At 35.6% G+C, this 15,421-nt stretch overlaps 1 pseudogene; it reads right to left on the bottom strand.

Moving 5' to 3' along the window:
- Nucleotides 1-178: 178 nt before the first annotated feature.
- LOC101586721 lies at nucleotides 179-680 on the bottom strand (annotated as a pseudogene).
- Between the last annotated feature and the right edge of the window lie 14,741 nt (nucleotides 681-15,421).

Below are 15,421 nucleotides of genomic sequence, written 5' to 3'. Positions count from 1 at the left end.
GTAATATATAAATACAAGTTTACTGTTTAGACATCAAAAGCCAGAAGAGACTGCATGGTTTGCAAAGTAGTTTAACTTACATGTAGTCACTAAAATCTAGTAAGTAATTCAAGTATGGTCATATAAAGCCAGGCAATTAAAGACTCACATCAAATGATCCAAAAACAAAGACCTGAAGTAAAGGCTGAAAACTTTGTTTCTTCCTCTCATGTACATGCCTAAACATCAGGACATTACTGTAGAAAATAAAGTTGTATATGGTTTCCAGAGATGACAAAATTTCAGAAAGCACAAAGGGTGTCAAGACCCATAGTTTGCTTCATCAAATGCTTTTTTAGCTCATTTCAGTTCTTCATTCATAGTAAGCAAGTCTTTAACCCTAGCAAACTTCCTTGGGTCCTTTCGAATCAAGAAGATGATATCTTTGACTTGTACTCGACCTTGTCTTCCAATGGACATTGCCTTGTGAGTCATCTCAGTGATGAACTCTATGACAGGGTCTTCAAGAATATCCACTGACTTAGTATACGGATTCTGGTCATCTCCAAACCCATACATCATACATCGTAATTCTTTGGAAAAAAGTCTCTTTCTTTTACCCTGTCCACCTTCAGCACCTCCTCCAATTTCTTCATTTTCCTCCTCAAAGGTAGGATCCTCTTCCTCATCCGCCATCCGACCAGCCACAATGGATGACTTCTTGATGATATCCATTCTTTCTGGGGTGAGATGGAATATCAGTGTTGTTTTAATTTGCACTTCTCAAATGACCAATGATGCTTAACATTTTTCATATATTTATTTGCCATTTGTATTTCTTCATCAGAGAAATGTATATTGATCTCAGATGCCCATTTTTTAATTAGGTATTTGAATTTTGGGGGCTTGATTTTTAAAAATTATATATGTTCTGGACAGAAGGCCTTTGTTTGAGGGACAGTTGCATAAATTTTAATTCCCCAATTCATGGGTTTCCTTTTTACTGTGTGATTTCTTTTGATGTATAGAAACTTTTCAAAAAGATGAAGTCCCATTTAATGATTTTTTGGAGTGTTTTGTTTCCCCTCTTTTTATTCTTGTTGCTTTTTGATGTCTTCTGACTATTGTCCATTGTCCTTCTGCTCTGCCACCCTGCTTTGGTGCTAGCTTTTATGGACTGAAACCTCTACAAACTGTGAGTTAAATAAATCTTTTGTTCCTTAACTTTGGGTGTTAGGTATTTTGTCCCAGCAATGAGGGAAGAGTAGCTAAGATATGCAATGAAAGCAGAAAACTCCCAAAAGTTTCAGAGAGAAGCACAGTACTGGAATGGGATGGAGGGCTTTGTATGTTGCAGGGAGAGCACAGGACTCTGTTCCCATGTGAATTCTTCAGCAGGTGATAGCTGGTGAGTGACTGCAGCCAAAGTACCTGCCATATATCCTGGAGAGAGTGCTTGATCAGGTGCTCTTCTAAGGAAGTGTTGATTATTTGAACCAGGACTCAGTCAGAGCACCTATTGGATGGCTTCAGTTCAGAGCTCCCAGTGATATGTTCTCAGAAGGACTGGGTGCAAAAGGGCCACATTAGGCAGCTGCAGTCAGGGAGAAATGGCCAGGCTGGAAAGAAACCCCCTCAAGGTTTAACCCTTGTGGGACTGGGGAGATGGCTCAGTAGAATAAGCACTTGCCTGGCAAGCACAAGGGCCTGAGTTCAATTCCTGGTTCAAAAAAAAAAAAAAGTTTAACCCTTGAGAAAGACACATTTCTCAACAGACAGTCAGAGGCTGGGTTCCTCCTGAATCATTGTGGATTTGCAAGTTGGGGCATTTGTACCCTCTGTTAGTGTCTGCATATAGCATGGATCTGGGGTCTGGGTGCCTTCTTAGTTTATCAAGAAGGGGCAAGTCTTGATGGATACTGTCTTATAGTTACAGATCCTGGAAAAGTAACTACACATTTGAAATCACAGAAGAATATATTTTATTCTTGTATTTGTTATTTTTGTTTGTTTTTCTTCTTTTCTTTCTTCCCTTGTTCTTTACAGTACACTGGGGGCTTAGAGAATTTTCTTTTGTCTTCTTGCTTATTCCTGTCTATTTTTCTTTATGTTCTCTTCTACATTCTGATTTTTCTCCCTTCTAATATTCTCTTAGTCTTAATCTCCATATAATTTGTTTTATTTATTTATTTATTTATTTATTTATTTATTTATTTGTGTGTGTGTGTGTGGCCAGCTCAGCCCACCAGGGGGCAGGGCTGGCTGGCATGTGGTGCTGGGGGATTGAACCGCGGTCCCTGTGCTTTGCCTAGCTTGTTCTAAGTAGGTGCTTTAGACCACTGAGCCATCTCACCAGCCCCAATCTCCATATAATTTGTCTTCATCTTTTTCTTTTATTTTGTATTTCTTATCAGTTTTTTTCTCCTACTATAACCTAATATTATAAATCTCTTCCTACTACTCAATAAGATCCTTTGTACCATTTTTCTCTCTGTCTCATATCATGTGGTTTAAGGTTTCAAATGTTTTATCTTGCATTTTTCCACTCATAAGCCATATAGTTTCAATGTATAACTGTATACTTTTATTAATCTTTTGGTAGATAGTTAATTAACTGTATAAAGTCACTGTTGAATTACCATTTGGAGTGATACAGGTATCACATTTAGTGCATACTGACTGTAGCTTTAGTTGTCTTAATATTTGAACTGTAATTGTGGATTTCTTCTGTAAGGTTAAAAGTAGTACATGATTGGTTCTTTTTTTTAAAAAAAAATAAAAAAATTGTATTTACTTACAAGCATTCAAAATGTCAACAAAAAGTTGCAACTTTTTTTTTTCCATTACAGAGTGGTATTCAGTTAACAGAACAACAATTATTTTCTATAAGCTGCATCAGAGACAACTGAAGATGAAAAACTACCATCGCCATATATAACTAATTTGTGCTGTGCACCAACAAGAACCTGCTTTAAGTTTCCATGCAAATTTACAACCCCGATACTGTATCAGGCAAAGTTAGTGGCTATTGAAAAATACCACTAGGACAGGCCTATCTAAAGACACATTCGGTAGTATGTTAACTATACAAAAAAAGACACTGTACAGTTTAAAAACAAATCTTACACAGACTTACATTTCAATTTTTTTCTTCAAAAGGATTGAGTTGTGTACAGGAGGGTTAAATGCTTTATAGATAAGAAAAAAAAAAACTGCAATAGAACCAACTTATTCATCATTCTCTTCTTAATGCTAAATCCCAGCACAAGGCAAAATGAAGAAATAAAACAATAGAAACAGGAGAAGATAAGGCAACCAAATGCTTCCCAAAGCTTCCAACTCCATGAGCCAAGTCAGAGGACACAATAGACAGAGTATCATATGACACACACCTGTGTCATATGATACTCTGAAACACATCGAAGATGTACTGATCAAGATCAAGAAGATACAACTAATATGATCCAGAAACTTTCAGAAGATATTAGTAAAAAGTTAAATGAACTGGACAAAAATGATACAAAACATGAGGGACCAGTTTAGCAAACAATTAGAGTTAATAAAAAGGTTTTAATCAGAAACACAGGAGACTGAAATTATATAGAAAATATGGGTAGCAAGTGTGACCAAAGTGAGTACAGAATTGCTGGTCTAGAAGACAATGATAACTTCAAAGACCAACTATTCAAAGATGCTTATAAAGCAACAAGACAACATAAAAATGGATCCAACAGCTGCTAGGTCACACAGATGATTAACTTGAGAATTGGAATTAGTGAAAAATCTGAAGACAACATGAATGTTATAAAGAAAACTGTTCATTGAAATAATAGCCCAACACAAAGTGGTGCAAAAGATCTTCCCAAATACAAGGTAGGAAAGAAAATAGAGGTGGATAGTCATATAAAGCCCCAAATAGCCATAATCAAAAAAGGATATTTTCATTCACATTACACTCAAAGTACCAGATGTCCTGCACCCTGGCAAAATCTTCAAGTTGTTACAGAAAGGGAACAAATCTCATATCTTTATATTACATATTAAATCCCATTAGAATTATAGCAGACTTCTCTACACAAACTTTAAAGGCTAGGAAGGCTTTAAGTGAAGTGTTTCAAACCATAAAAATAACAACCTTTCTATTTGTATTTCTTCTGAGTTCTTATACTAGGGAAACTATACAATATTTACACATGTGTGTCTGGTTTCTTTCTTTCTTTTTTCCCATAATTTTATTGAGAAACAAATAGCAATGAGACAGTTTCAAACCAAATTGGTAGGATAGATTCAATAATTAGCACATTGCATACTCTCTTCCTAGTGGTTATTTGCTGTACAAGATGCAGACATGATATCCTATTTACAAACACTATTAGAACAAATCCCTCTATTCATTAAGAGAAGGCAACTATATATCTATCCTAACCATTTTGAATACATAGATACAAAATGGACATTCATCTGTATACCCTTTTTTTGTTAAGTTCTGTTCTTTGAATATTATAGGTGTGTAAACTCAGTAAAATATTCTAAAAGAGTCCAGTAGCCCATAATAGTATTGGGTCTTCTGCTTCACTGGCAATGTCAGAAATTGTTGACCTGAGTCCCCTATAGCTCAACATAAGAACATGGCTTTACTTCTTTTTTTTTAATTAATTAATTAATTGTGTGTGTGTGTGTGTGTGTGTGTGTGTGTGTGTGTGTGTGTGGCCAGCTCAGCCCACCAGGGGACGGGGCTGGCTGGCATGTGGTGCTGGGGATTGAACCGCGGTCGCTGTGCTTTTGCTAAGCTTGTTGTAAGTAGGTGCTTTAGACCACTGAGCCATCTCACCAGCCCTGGCTTTACTTCTTATACTTTGTTTTTATACTTTTCTGCTGGATGGTTAAGACCAAGGCAAAGCAGGACCTATGCAACTATGCATCTTAAGGCTGTAGAAAAACAAAGATAACCCAAACTTAAATCTAGTACAAGGAAGTAAATTATAAAAATCAGAGCAGAAATTAATGAAATTGAAATTAAATATCATGAATGAGTCAAAGGGTTGATTCCTTGAAAGAATAAACAAATGATAGCTGTTAGCTAATCTTACTAAAATAATGAAAGAAACAACCGAAATCCACGCCATTAGAAATGAAAAAAAGTAAAATCACAATAGATTCTGTCAAGACTCAGAAAATCAAAGATCCAAAGTAACTGCTTTGAGAGCCTTCACTGTAAATAATGGAAAATTCAGAAACCTAGTGTTATGGTTTATGTCCAGATGTCCCCCTAAGTCTCATGTGGTAACAGGGCTTTTGTACAGGTGTGCGAATCTAGTGTGTGTGATGCTGGGATTAAGGATGTGTGATTAGTAGAACAGCCCACTGACTGGTATTATCATAGTTCTGGGTATGGATATGGATATGGGAATTCAGGGATGTTGCAATATAAACCCAATTGATAAATGTAGTATACTACATAAACAGAAGCAAGGACAAAAATCACATGCTCCTTCCAATAGTTGCAGAAAAGGCATTTGATGAAATTGATTATAAAAACATGAAGAAAATAGGAACAAAAGGTCTTTATCTCAATCTGATAAAAATCATCTCTGTCAACCAGTAGCCAACATCATACTAAATGAAGACAACTGAAAGTGTTCTCTTGAAAATTGGGAACAAAACAAGGGGACCTCCTATCACTATTCCTGTTCAATATAATTCTCAAAACAATAGCCAGAGTAATTAAATAAGAGACAAAAATATAAGAGCTATGGACAGGAAGGGAAAAAGTTACCTTTATTTGTGGTTGACATGATCCTCTCTATAGAAAACTCCAAAATACCACCAAAAAACTTCTAAAGTCATAACCAAACTTAGAAGTGTGGTAGGGTACAATATCAGTGGTCAAGAAAATTAAAGCTATTCCTGTATACTAATAGCAAGCTCATCAAAAGAGAAATTAGGGAAAGAATATTTTTCACAGTAGCATAAAAAGTTTCATTCTTAGGAATTAACCTAACCAAGGATGTGAAAAATCTCTAAAATAAAAGCTATAGTATGCATTTTGAAAAGATAAAATAGCATATCAGAAAATGTAACGATAGCCCTTTTGTCCTGCATAGGCAAAATCAGTAAAGTTAAAATGGATATATTTCCAAATCCTCTTTTTTTTTTTTTTTTTTTTTTTTTTTTTGTTCCTCGAATGCCTTCAGGGCACTTTTGGAGAGCTGGAGAGGTGTGAGGTTTGAACTCCAGCAACCTGAGGTTGACAGCTTTGTGGAAGCAGCCACTTAAAGGCCTGAGCTAGGGCCAGGCCCCCTCAAATCCTCTATATTGATTTAATGCAAGCCCAATCATTATGCCAATAGAATCCTCATGGAACTAATGAAGCAATACAAAATTCATACAGAACCAAAAGAGATCTCAAGTAGGCCAAGGCAAATAGCACACAATCTAAGACTTCAAGTTACAGTTCAAAGTCATAGTGATAAAAGCAGCATGGCGGGGCTGGTGAAATGGCTCAGTGGTCTAAAGCACCTACTTAGAACAGGCTTAGCAAAGCACAGGGACCGCGGTTCAATCCCCCAGCACCACATGCCATCCAGCCCTGCCCCCTGGTGGGCTGAGTTGGCCACACACACACACACACACACACAAAAAAAAAAAAAAATTAAAAAAAAAAAAAGCAGCATGGCATTAGTAATAAAACAGACCTTGGACCAATGGGATGGAAAAGTTTGCAAAAACAGCTCCAGATACACCCAGCTGCCTTATCATTAAGAGAGGGGATGAATACTTTTGTTGGAGGAAAGATAGCCCTTGTTTATTTTAAAGAGAAAAAATGATACAGAATTTCAAAACAAGAAAATAGGAAATTAACAAGATTATTATATTGTATATTGTTATCTTCAGAGAAGTTGCTTGGATTAGACGATACAAGCATGCAAAATTGTTCAAACAATATAAGCACAAATGATTCCTTTCAATGAACTAATAGAAATTAGCAGCATATGTATCTTAGCTATCTTATGTGTGTATATGTGTATATATATATATATATATATATATATATATGTATTTTTTTCTTTTCTTGTCTCCTTTTTCCCATCCCAGATCTTCTTTACTTTTGAGTAGTGTCTTGCCCTTTCACAATATCTATTGTACTTTTTGTATCTTATTTACTCTTTCAGTTTCTTACACTATGGAGACAATATAATGTCTATGCATGTGATTCTGATTTATTTCACTTATGAGCATGGTCTCAAGATGCATCAATTTACTTATAATAGTCTATAATAGTAATAGCCTATTTACTTATAATAAAAGTTTATCTTTATTTATATACAAACTTGAGAGTAGTACTCTATTGTATGAAAATGACAAATCTTTTTTTATCCATTACTCAGTTTATGGGCATTTGGGTTGTTTATAAGATTTAGCTACTACAAGGCCCAGGGAGATAGCACAGTAGAATAAGCACTTGCCTAGCAAGCTCAGAGTCTGGAGTTCAGTCCCCGGTACCACCAAAAAAAAAAAAAAAAAAAAAAAAAAAAAAAAAGAAAGAAAAGAAAAGATTTAGCTGCAACAAATTGTGCTGTTAGAAACATGAATACACATAGATTGTTATGGTGTAACACTTTTAATTCTTCTGGAAAAGTATTCAGAAGAGGAATAGCTAGGTTGAATAGCTAGAACTCTAACCCTAGTTTTTAAAAGAATTTCCATACTAATTTTCACAGTGGTTGTACCAGTCTATAATCCCACCAAGAGTGGAGAAGCGTTTATTTTTTCCCCACAACCCCTCTAGCCTTTTTTATTGGTTGATTTCTTGGTGGTAGCCATTTTTGTTAGATTGATTCTTAAATATTTCTTTTTTTTTGAATACTGTTGTGAAGGGTGTGATTTCCTTAATTTCTCTCTTAGTGAGTTTGTTGCTTGTGATCAATGCTATTGATTTTTGAGTGTTGACTTTACATCCAACTATGCTCCTGAATTTGGTTATTAAATCTAGAAGTCTTTTAGTGGAGTTTTGAGGGTCTTTAATGTAAAATATCATATCACCTGCAAATAATAATAATCCTTTCTTGTCTTTTTTTCTATCCTTATTCCTAATGTATTTCTCTCTCTTCTCTAATTGTTCTGGGTAATGTTTCCTAAATAACCATAAATATATTCGCACAAAATATGGGAGCATCAAATTATATGAGACAAATATTAATACAAAAATAAAATAAGCAATAACACAATTATAATGCAAGACTTTAATAACCAATTATCCGAAAGAGATAGATCAACTAGACAATCAGCAAAGAAATAGCAGAACTGAAACAAACGTGTGAACAAATGGACTTCCTCTTGAACTATTCCTCTAAGAAATATGTTATGACCTTATCCCCTTGGTCATTCTTGGCTTGAAGTTCACATTGTCAATCTATAGTGTTGTTACTTGTTCTTTTTTTCTGAGTGCTTGTCTCATGGAACATTGTTTTTCATCCTTTGGTTTTCAGTCAATGAGATTTTCATTTAAATTAAATGTCTGTTTTATACAGCATATTGTTGGATTTTTTTAAACAATTATTTATTTCTTAATTTGGTTCAGGGTCTTCCTACGCAGCTTGGACTCATAGTGATACTCCTGTCTCAGTCTCCCCAGTGCTGGGATTACAGGCGTGCACCACCACATCCAGTTTCAGTAGCAGGCACAGCACATCTGGAGTTTCTGGGCTGGCACAGAATGCATGTGATATAGCATGCAGTACTGGGGATCAAATTCGGGTCCTTGCATTTGCCAGGCAGGTGTTTAGATGGTTGAGCTATCTCCGCAGCCCCTGAATCTTTTTTCTTGATCTATTATGCCAATCTGTTTCTTTTGAGTGGTGAACTGAGGCCATTTACATTGCTGGTTAGAACTGATATTATTGGCTTATCTTTGTCATGTTATTTTTCCTGCTGTTGGTTCCCTGAATTTCCCCCCTACTCAATTGCCTGTTCTGCTTTTGAATTTTTTTTCAATGTTCTTCTTGGGCTTGTGGTTATTTTTTGGTCTATTGTTATGGTTTGTGTCTAGGTGTCCCTCCAAAGCCTCATGCGGTCTTGGGGCATCTACTGGAGTTTGTGATTGATTACTGTGGGTGCGGATGCTGCACCTGCCCTGGGGCAAGTAATGTGCATTACAATGTAAGGAGGGAAGAGAAGCTAGCTGCTTGAGCTGCTGCTACTCCTTTTGCTCTCTGCTCTTTGCTGCCACCATAAAAGGTTGCTTTCTGCTATGTGCCATGCTGCCTTGGAGCTAGCTGAATATGGACTGAATCCTCCAGAAATGGTGAGCTAAATAAACCTTTCCTTCCTTCATTTTGGATGTCAGGTATTTGTTCCAGCAATGACAGAAGAGTAACTGAGACATCTACCTAGAATATCTTTCAGTACTTTTTGTAGGGTGGGTTTGGTGGTCATGAATTTCTTCAGTTGTTTGCTGTGTGAATATCTTATTTATCCATTAATTTTGAAATACAGTTTTTTTTTTTTTTTTTTTCTGGTATCAAACTCAGGACCTTGTGCTTGCCAGGCAGGCACTTAAACCACTGAGCTATCTCCCCAACCCTTGAAATATGGTTTGCTTGTTGCATAACTCTGAGTTGGAAGTTGTTTTAAGACCTGAAATACTTGCCTCCAAGCTCTTTTTAACTTGATAGTTTGTGTTCAGAAGTCTATTGTGATTCTGATGGGCTTTCCTTTATAGGTGATCTATTTCTTTCTTCTAACAGCTTTTAATAGTTTTTTCTTTTGCTGAATTTCTGGGATCTTGATTATTATATGCTTTGGTTTAGATGTATTTTTGGATCTGGCTAATTGGAGTTCTATGTGATTCACTTTTCTGTATATTAGATTCTTTTTCCATAATTGGGAAATTTTCTTCTATTACTTCTGCGAATAGTCTTTTCATGTCATTTGTGTTGACTCTTGCTTTTTCATTGATACCTATCAGTCTTATATTGTTTTTCTTTGCATCAGCTTGAAGCTGTTGAATTTTTATTTCCTAGTTCCTTGTTATTTTTAAGAGACCTTTCCTTTCATGATCACTAGCTGAAAGGGTGTTTTCAGGGTCTGAAAGTCTGTCTTCAGTTTCATTAAGTGTTTTTTCTAGCATTGAATGGAATTTTTAGTTTCCTGGATATGTGTTTGAATCTGTTTGATGCATTCTAATTCTTTCCTGTACTTTTCATTCAATGTTCCATCATTTTTCTGTTCTCTTCTATTTTTTATATATGTTTTCTTACATGTACTGAGCAATTCTTTCATTATTGCTGTCATTTCTTTTTTCATCTGAGACATTATTTCTGATCTGTTTTCTTCTATAGCTTGATAGAGTTATTTCTTTGTTTCAGTTGCTATCATTTCAGAAATTTCTTTTCTTTTTTCTTTCTTTTTTTGGTGGAACTGGGGATTGAACTCAGGCCCTTGCACTTGCCAGGAAAGCATTTATTCCACTGAGCCATCACCCCGGCCCTCATTTCAGAAATTTCAAGTTTGTGACTTCCAAGTTTTTCTATGTCCTTGTTCTCTGGACTTTTCTGGGTGGGTAGAGGTATGAGATTTCATTTTGCTTCTTCACCTTCTGATTTTTTTATGTCAAAAGTTTTTAGTTTGTTTTCTTTGGTCATCCTTGTGAGTTTTTTGCAATAGGCAGCTATATCATCAGTCTAGTCCTCTCTAGGGAAAAATCTGTTCCTGAGAGATGTCTTCTATGTATAAGAGATCATTGGTTTGTGTCTGTTCCAAGTTCCTACCTTCCCAGTTAGTGCAGAGTGAGATGTCGTTAGCTCAGTCACCAGTCCTTTGAAGCAGTGCTGTGGTGAGGTTATTACCCCAGAGCTTCTTAGTATTATTACAGAAGTGAGAACTAATTACAACAGATATGACATCCTAGATAAAGTAGTACAATTAGCAATAATGATACCATCAAGCACAATTTAGAAACTGACAAACTGTGGTAAGTATTGATTTTGTTCATTAGACCATAGAGGCAAAGCCCATAGTTATGTGACAGAAGTAACGATAAATTATGAGTTTATATATGCAAATGGTTTCCTCTTGGTAAAGTGATTTTACCTTGTGTTGGGGAAAGTTAGAGAGGATGATGTATAAAATAAAAATAACTGGAAAAGAAGTAGAAACAAGACTGGAGGACAAAAGATAGTCGTATAATATTTGAGAAATTAGAGAAGGGGTTAGAAAATAATTTTTTTTTGTGTGGCTGGCTCAGCCCACCCTGGGGGCAAGGCTGGCATGGTATGTGGTGCTAGAGATCAAACTGTGGCCCCTGTGCACTTACCTAAACTTGCCTAAGTAGGTCCTTTATTTATTTATTTATTTATTTATTTTAATTTTATTGAGAAACAAATATGAATAGACATTTTCAAAGCTGTTTAATAGGACAGTTTTGATAATCAATACATTGTACATTGTTATCTTCTTAGTAGTTATCTATAGTATAAGAAGCAGACAGGATATCCTGTCCAAACACTATTAGTACACCTCTTTCTTCTCATTGAATTAAATGAAAGTAGCTGTATATCTATCCTAACTATTTTGTATATATAAATACAAAATGATCTTTCCTTTGTATCCCCTTTTTTTGTTTAGTCCTGTCAGAGGTGGATATGCTATTGGCATCTAAATACTATAGGTGTTTGAATTCAGTAAAACAATCCAACACTGTCTAACAGTCTATAATATTGGTGGGTTATCTTCAGAAGTTATTGACTTGAGCCTTTTATAGCTCATCATATTAATATGGCTTTACTTTATATACTTTGGTTTCATATTTTTCTGCTGGATGGTTAAGACCAAGATAAAGCAAGACCTATATAACAAGAAATGTAACTTTTGTATATGATAAGGTCAGTTAAGTCCTCTCAGGATTTATCCTGTAGCCCTGTACCGTACTTTGTAGATCCTTTGTCAGTGTCAGCAATGAGGATGAGTCATGGCCACTGCTTGACCAGTTTGCTCTCTGTGAAAGCCTGAGAGAATGTTTTTTTCTCTCCATGTGACTCTCCCCAGGCACACTATCCATCATCAATCACATTCCTCTGTGGCTCCATAATCTTCTTGATCAGAAAATTTGGAGCACAACTGAGTTACATGATGTTACAGTACAGGTTCTCCTATGTCCTGGGACTGACCTTGAAAGGCTAGAGGGGCTGGTGAGATGGCTCAGTGGTCTAAAGCACCTACTTAGAACAAGCTTAGCAAAGCACAGGGACCACGGTTCAATCCCCCAGCACCACATGCCATCCAGCCCTGCCCCCTGGTGGGCTGAGCTGGCCACACACACACACACACACACACACACACACACACACACACACAAATTAAAATAAATAAATAAAAGTTAAAAAAAAAGAAAGGCTAGAGCCTAAATGTTGGCTGACCTTGCAGCCCTTCCTTTTCTCCAATTTTGATCTGCTAACTTAGGTTGTTAACCCTCAAGCATAGAAACATTATTAATCAAGCAGGCACTTTAGAACATTGAACTATCTTGCTGGCCTAGAAAAGAAATAATGAAAAAGTATTTGCAGTATTATCTCAACTTGGTCTCTGGATTTGGGGTATGGTATTAGAACAAGAAAAAGAGAAAAGCATTGAGAAAAAATAAAATAAAGAAGGAAAAGGAAAAGAAAGTTAGATAGAAGAAAAAAAAAACCAAGATAAAACAAAATGAAATTACATTTATTTATTTTTAATTTTTTTTAAATTCCCCCTCTGAAATTACATTTAGAAAAAGAAAGGGGACAGCCCCACCTTCCTGCTTGTATTCTGTGTGTCTTTACCTCTGAGCACAGTGCTGATTCACCCAACTTTCGACTTGTTGCTTCCTATTTTGGTCTTTTCCATTTCACCAGTCTCACCTGTCCATCATGTGTGTCCTAACTGGGGTTCTACTGTGTGGCTGGTGTTCCTTAGAAGGCCTGCACCTATGGTGCAAGGAGAAGGGCCAGGGACCTGAATTACTCCAGTGGAGCCAGTTTCTGTGTCCTGGCTTCTGTCTGCACTGATTGCTGGGCTCCAGCCTCTTTAACAAGTATTAAACCGTTTTATTCATGTAAAATGGTTAACTACATGCTTATGATTGAACCCAGACCCCTGTCTCCCAACATATACTGAACTAAAATCAAAATGGGGTAAAGATTGTAATATTAAAACAGAAACACTTAATCTGCTGAAAGATAAAATATATAAAACTCTTGAAGATATAGACACTGTGAATATGTCCTGAACAGAGCCCTAGTTGCAAAAAATAATAATAATGGCATCAAGAATCAACAAATGGGATCATATTAAATTAAAAAGCCACTGCAAAGAAAGAAACTATCAACAGAGTGAAGGGACAACTAACAGAATGGGAAAAAATATTTGCCAGCTACTTCTCAGGCAAAAGACTCTAGAATACATAAAAAACTTAAAAAGACTCCTAAATATAAGGACCTAGCTAAAAAAATGGGTGAATAGACATTTCTCAGATGAAGAAATGCAAACCCTCAATAAATACATAAAAAAGATTCAATATTGCTAGCTATTTTAGAAATGAAAATTAAAACAACACTGAGATTTCATCTTATTCCAGAAAGAATGGTTATCTTCAACAATTTAAACAACAGTGAATGATGGAAAGACTGGAGGGGAAAAGGAACTCTTTTTCATTGTTTATGAGAGTATAAAATAGTACAATCACTGTGAAAATCAATATGAAATTTCCTCAAAACACTAAAAATTAAAATCTCATTTGTTCCAGGTATTCTTCTATGTATCTTCTAGAAAGAGTTAAAAGACAGCATATCACAATGATATATACATATCCATGTTTATAGATACATAATTCATAGTAGGTAAATATTTGAAGCAGCTTCTCTGTCCATCAAATAGATGAATGAATGAAGAAAATGTGATATGTATACACAATGGAGCACTATTCTGTACTACTCTGTTATAAAGAAGGATAAACTTGAGTCATTGTAGGAAATTAGTGCACCTGGAGTCATAATGTTGTTAATTAAGTTAGAGACACAAACTTAATATTACATGGTTACTCTTATAAGAGAAACCCAATATATAAATAAAGTGCAAATAAAGGACAAACAATAGGAATAAAGAAGAGAAATGTTATTGTAATTCACCATGGACAATGTATTTAAAAGTGTTCTTTGATTAGTATAATTATTTATATGTGTGTGTTTTATATTTTTTTGCCTGTTATTTTGTATTTATCATAATCAATTTAATAATGGATTTTAAAATAAAGAAATGAATACAATGCTGGAAAAAACTAAAGAAAAATGGGGTGGAGGGAAAGATGGAGGGAAGGAGGAGTCATGGTCATGTACCAGTTCTCCCTAGTGAATATAATTACTATGTTCTGCAAATTTGTACTAATGAAAGTAAGTTTTAAAAGATAGTAAAACCATTAAAAATAAAAAAGAGACAGAATTTTTTTCCCTCACAAATGTTATTTGCTTCTCAGAAATGCAAATATGAATCCAAGCTGACTTAGTTTTAGGGATTTTATGGTTTCCTTTGACCTAATTGATGACAGTTGTCCAAGATATTGCAAAATAAGCCTTGGGGCTCACTAGCCAAATTGCCACTCATCATTCACAATTGTTAAAACATACCAAATCAATGACCCATACATGATGATATCTATAGATTTCATTCACCTCTACAATGTACATGAGACATTCAACAGTAACTTGAAATAAAAAGGGGGCATACTTCTAAGAAAAAGAATGAGCATAGAAACAACAGAAAATGCACATGATTAAACATTGGTAATTAAAGAGTCAAAATCACCATCACTAAAAATCATGAGAATTGTTCAGAGTATAGTGTAAAGAACTTATCTCATTGCTGAATGGGCTGTTAGAGACCTAGTCTATGGAAAGGGGTTAAGAAGGGAACATTCAGTAGCTGGAAAAAAGAATGGGATAAAATGACTGATGTGGTAAACAGTTCATGGGATGAACAAAAATACTTCCCTTCCTGCCTACATAAATCATATCTGACTGTGCAAGACAGATTCTCCCACTAGGGCACAGCAGAGGTCAGCCTGACATAAACCCATGGACAGCAGGCCCCAGCAGATTTGTTTAAGGTCAGTATGATTCTGGTTTTTGTTCTTTCTTTCCTTCTGCTCTAAGTCCCTGTAGAATGATGGCACACACACAAAACTAAGAAGCTCTGTATGGGAACCTATGAAGCACATTGAATGTCTGACCCAATTAGTTCACTTTGGGCAAGTCTACAAAACTCAAAGTACTTAAATTCTTAAAGACATGAGACTCTGTTGTTCACTTTTCTGATGCTATCTTTTCACCCCCCAGAACTCTCTAGTGGAGCACCTGCACCAGTGATTTATATCAAAGTGGAAATGATTTCCACCTTTTGTGTCATGGAATGTTAC

The sequence above is a fragment of the Octodon degus genome, unplaced genomic scaffold, assembly GCF_000260255.1.
Source record: "Octodon degus isolate 3935 unplaced genomic scaffold, OctDeg1.0 scaffold00017, whole genome shotgun sequence".
Classification (NCBI taxonomy): domain Eukaryota; kingdom Metazoa; phylum Chordata; class Mammalia; order Rodentia; family Octodontidae; genus Octodon; species Octodon degus.
This window is presented reverse-complemented; position numbering and strand designations above follow the sequence as displayed.